Source organism: Nelumbo nucifera, chromosome 1, assembly GCF_055504915.1.
Source record: "Nelumbo nucifera cultivar China Antique chromosome 1, China Antique-T2T, whole genome shotgun sequence".
In the NCBI taxonomy this organism is placed as follows: Eukaryota; Viridiplantae; Streptophyta; class Magnoliopsida; order Proteales; family Nelumbonaceae; genus Nelumbo; species Nelumbo nucifera.
In genome coordinates this window covers 124,450,354-124,456,004 of record NC_142649.1, presented here as the reverse complement: position 1 = coordinate 124,456,004, position 5,651 = coordinate 124,450,354, and the positions used below count along the sequence as shown (strand labels likewise).

The 5,651-nt window shown below is 46.3% G+C and overlaps 1 pseudogene; it reads left to right on the top strand.

The window, feature by feature from the left end:
• Window positions 1-2,349, top strand: LOC104609728 (cytochrome P450 704B1-like; annotated as a pseudogene).
• Window positions 2,350-5,651: the final 3,302 nt, after the last annotated feature.

Below are 5,651 nucleotides of genomic sequence, written 5' to 3'. Positions count from 1 at the left end.
ACCTTTTATAAGCACCAAATCCTCTTGACATCTCTATTAAAATTTACATAGCCCTTTCTATTCATTTTGTTTCTGAAATGGAAGAACAAAATCTTTCATCAATTTCTTCATCTCCAACTGGATACAGCAAGGGAATGGTGGTGTTCATTTGCATGCTTATATCATGGGTCTTTGTTCATAGATGGAACCAGAGGAACACGAAAGGACCTAAAACATGGCCTCTTGTTGGAGCAGCAATTGAACAGCTAATGAACTACAACCGGATGCACGGTTGGCTTGTGGAATATCTGTCTGACTTGAAAACTGTGAAGGTTCCTATGCCCTTCACTACATATACTTGCATTGAAGATCCTGTTAATGTGGAACATGTTCTCAAGACTAACTTTGATAACTATCCCAAGGTAAAGTTTGTCAGTTATTAAGTCAAGTAGATTATTTTTCTTGTTTGCCTTTGAAGATAGATCCTGAATTTCTAAGAAGAGCTTATACTTTTCTTTAAAGGGTGAAGTTTACCATTCATACATGGAAGTTCTGCTTGGAGATGGGATATTCAATTCAGATGGGGAGTTGTGGAGGAAGCAAAGGAAGACTGCAAGTTTCGAGTTTGCATCCAAGAACCTGAGGGATTTCAGCACCATTGTATTTAGACTTTAGAGAGTATGCCTTGAAGCTCTCTTATATTTTATCCCAAACATCTGCTCAAAACCAAGTAGACATGCAGGTCACTAGCAAGTCTCTGACCCTATATTTATTTTCTACTAAACATGCATTCACAAGTTTCTGCTTTGTTATATGCCCCTAATAACATACAATTTAAATCTTGCATTTTGTAACCATAACCATGTTGCATTGCTAATGGGTTCTGGAATTTCTCTTGGTTAGGAATTATTAATGAGGATGACCTTGGATTCTATATGTAAGGTGGGATTTGGAGTAGAAATTGGAAGCTTGGCTCCTGAGTTACCTGAGAATTGCTTTGCTCGGGCTTTTGACACTGCAAACATTATTGTCACTCTTCCGTTCATTGATCCTTTTTGGAGAATAAAGAAATTTCTCAATGTGGGTTCTGAAGCTCAACTTGGTGAAAGCATTAAAACTATTGATAGTTTCACATACTCTGTGATTAGGAAAAGGAAAGCAGAGATACAAGAAGCTAGAGTTCACAGTAAGGATGATAAGGTAGGCAGACTGATGATGATGAAACCATTTTGTTACCCAAAATCCAAAACTAGGAACTTAGAGTATTTTTCACTCTGTTGCTCTGTTTATTCCTCATTTAACGGATTAAACCAATGATGAGTTTTATCAGATAAAGCATGACATACTGGCAAGATTCATTGAGCTGAGCGAGGACCCAGACAATAACTTAACTGACAAGAGCCTAAGAGATGTGGTCCTCAACTTCGTAATTGCTGGACGTGACACAACGGCCACAACAATTTCTTGGTTTATCTACATGATAATGACTCATCCACATGTAGCTGCTAAGCTGTACTCAGAGCTCAAAGCATTTGAGGAAGATAGGGCTAAAGAAGAGAAGCTCCGTTTGCTTCCATAAGACCCAGAAGACCACACATCATTCAACGAAAGAGTAACCCAATTTGCAGGGTTCCTAACTTATGATTCGCGTGGAAAGTTGTCTTACTTGCATGCAGCCATTACAAAGACACTTCGTTTATACCCCGCTGTCCCTCAGGTGTGTCATCTGTCTCCGGTTCTTATTTGAGACTGATCTTTCAGGAGTCGTTAAGCTCATAAGGCATAGTGATCGTGACATAGTACATAAAATTATGCGGGAGACATTGAAATGGTGGTCCAGAACCAGAATCCTGACCTGATCCCTGAAATTTCTACTACATCTGGTTTAGCTTTTGCAGAGTAAAGTAATAAAGAAAACAATGTTTGGTTGGTAATTGTGGTTTGACCCACCTGAAAATGAATGTACAATTGTATGACCCCAAGGGCATCCTAAAGGATGATGTGTTGCCTGATGGAACCAAACTTAAAGCAGGAGGGATGGTGACCTATGTCCCCTACTTCAAGGATGGCTTCTTCCACAACTCCTCCCCGTTCAAGTTCACTGCATTCCAGGTAACTTTAGTCACTCTGACTCATACTGGAGTAGACAGACTGTCACCTCCATTCCACAGACCTCATTATTATTATTATTATTAACGTGCTCCTTTGTTTTGCAGGCTGCGCCCAGGATATGCCTGGGGAAGGACTCCGCGTACCTGCAGATGAAGATGACACTCGCCATCTTGTGCAGATTCTTCAAGTACATACAGGATGATGACAATTCTATCAATGGAACATGGACTGAAGCTCATTGTAACCAGACGCTCTTAACTTGTCATTTGGTAGATTAAGCTAATTTAGGCTTTCTGTTGTTTTTAGATGCGTTGTTAATCTTTTTATTTACTACTTGAGGCTTACAACCTTTTTCAATTTAAACACATGATGTTTGATGTGAAGGCTGTTGCATATTCATTGCACTCTCAATCTCAACCCAAACCCAAGTAGTTCTTTGACATATGAACCAGATTGGTTTCGTTCATTAAGGGGGGTGGGGGGTATTTTGTATTGTGGAAATATCGTAGATTGCTTGGTTTAGTCTAGGTCCACACGATAGTCACAAGCTATTAGTTTGGTTTAATTTGAGGGTGCAACATAGTTTGAACTGTTATTATAACCTGGATTGAACTGGATTATATCACAAATACACCCCACGAGAGATAAAGGTTGTGGTACCAACATCCCCTCCCCTCAAAATCTAACAAGAGTATTGGAGTTGGGACAGCCCATTATTAATGCATCACATTCAAGCGGACAACCCATTATTTAGGCCTAGCTGTCTATTTGCGTTGGTCTTATGTCTTATCAATCCATACGATAACTTAAAGTGACAGTCCCTTATATTAACCCACTTTTATTTTGATGGGCAACATTGTCACTGTTGTTAAGTGTTTGTCAGCCCAATTGTGAAAGGCCTAGGGCCCATTTGGGACGGTTAAGCTGAAAGATTCAACGAAACTGGTTCAGCTGTTTTTGAAACGTCTGGATAAGCAGACAATTCTGATTTATATCGCACCGGGATATAAATTAATTTCGGCATCGGGACATCAGGTGGTAAGTTCTCGGACTAGTAATCAGGATTTACACAAGGGTTCCATATTGATGGAGGGGAATTTGGCCCTACCTCGTGATAGGGAGACACGTGGACGTGACGACGTAAACGATAACTTGACATAAACAGATCGGCACGTGGGCGTGACAATGCGGGTGACAACTCAGCAAGTATTAGTTCGCCACAGAGTGATCTCGAGTACACTGATATCTAGAGCCGAAGTTACTTCGGGCTAAGATCATCTCAGTTTGCGAACTGAACATCAGCGCCTAGTTCGCGTCTACCCGACCCAAGCGAATGAATCACCTCGAAGACGACTTGGCCCAGACAAAATCACCTCGGCATTGCACCGGTAGCTCGTCATAGGTAACTCGCCATCGGTTAGTTCGCTGCAAGGCAACCCATTATCAAGTAGCCCGATGTCTCACGGGAAGCTCCCTGCCTGGCAGAACCGTACCTGCCAACTCTGAGGACTACACTCATGCCTCTCGCATGGTGGCGCCGTGCCTGCCCATCCTGAAGGTTGTCCCCTGCCTGGCGGCGCCATGCCTGCTAAGCCTGAAGGTTGTCCCTTGCCTGGCGGGACCGTACCTTACAACGGTCGCATTAGCCCACTTGCTCCCCAGTTCTGATAAGGACGGTCAGTCACTCCGAAATGTTACCTGACAACGGATCCCGCCGCAGCAGGGATTTGCGATCAGCCCCACCAAATCTTTCAGGGCACCAGTATATAAAGACTCTAGCTCCCCCAGGGGAAAAGGTATTGCACAATCACCATTCTCTAGCTCTCACATTTTCTTGCAACCTTATCTTTCTAGCTCACAACCGAGTACTAACTTAAGCATCAGAGTATTCCTGTTGGGTGAACCACCCTGGGCTCCTTAACTCTCTTCACGCAGGTCTCTTTTGCCCGTCGCCGGCTAGGAGCAAAGTCACTTCTAGCTAGGAGCAGCCAGATTGCGCATCATCAATTGGCGCCGTCAGTGGGAAACTTTCAAAAAGCCTTCGTTATCAATCAACCATCGGCATTAATGACATCTTCTAGCAACGCCGGGCAGAACAACGAAATGAACACCTCAGGGGGGCAACTTCAGGCCCCCACCGTGCGTATCGGCCAGTTTACCGTGCCTCTTGGCACTTTCGAGGTCCCCACACTAAACCTACCCCAGGTCGCCGAGGCAGTGAACGCCCCACTCCCCTCTGCGGTGAACGCCACCTTCACTGAACCCTCCGTGGTTCCTTCCGCGGTGGGGCAAAACCAGCTGAGTGACCTAGTACAGTGCGTACGGGCCATTCAGGCCTAAATGCAGCAAGTCCAGCAGCTTCAACACTACCAGCAGCAAGTCCTGCATCATTTCTACCAGCAACAGTTCCCAACGCTGCAGCAAAACCGACAGCCAACTCCACCGCAATGCCCAATCACGCCGCAGAACCAGCAGCCACTCAATCCCCGTCGGAGCAGCCGCCCTTCTCGCCAAGGGGACACCTCCCAAGCATCATCCCTAGAGAGAACAAATAGCTCCCACCACCTTGCGGCAATAAGGCAGATCAAAAGACACTCACTCCACCAAAGCCGGTCCGCCCCAGCGCGCACAACCGAAAACCGCACTTACGGGCAACCGATTCGAAGCCTTGGCCGCAAGCTCTGAGTGAGGCCCTTCAGCTCACGGGAGCCAATATCGGCTTGATTCTCACCGGGCCGGGACCCAGCCTAACAATACCGAAGCAAGTAGCACCAGTACGGGCCCCGCCAAGAAGCAGCGAAGACGGCGTCCCAAGGTGTGCCGTGAAATAATCCCCGAACGGCTTACGGAACCCAGCTGACCCAAACAACCCAAAGGTAGGGCGGGAGCAAACTCGGAAGTTACAAAGGCTACCCCTCTCCTCTCGGTGCCTTCCCCCCTCTCCTCTGAGCTCCTAGCAGCTCCCATGCCGAAGGACTTCAAGGTACCCCCTCTAGACAAATATGACGGGTCGTTTGACCCAAATGACCATGTGGACTCCTTCCAGTCCTAGATGCACCTTGCTGGGGCTAGTGAAGCCTTCATGTGCATTGCCTTCTCCACGACCTTCAGGGGGGTGTCGCGTACATGGTATAGGAACCTCTCGTCCGGAGCAATCAAAAGTTGGGCGCAGTTCGCACAAATGTTCACCTCGGACTTCGTTACCAGCAAGAAGTGTCCAAGGTCGCAGGAAAGTCTCCTTAGCATAGTTCAAAAAGAAGGAGAGTCCATCCGGAGCTACATCAAGCGCTTCAACGACACCTACCTCCTGATCCCAAACCTAGACCCCGCTGTGAGACTCGCCACAGCAAAGAAAGGAGTCACTCACAGGGAGTTCAAGTGGGATGTGGTGGTGAACAAGCCCAAGGACATCACCGCATTCCTCAAGCTCGTTGACCAATTCATTGAGACTGAAGAGGAAATGAATCAAAAAGTCGGAGCTCCAGTAGAGAAGAGGAGGAGGGACGACGGCAGGACGCATCATGGAAGCGGCAAGAGGAAGAAAAGCAAGTCCCCGGCCA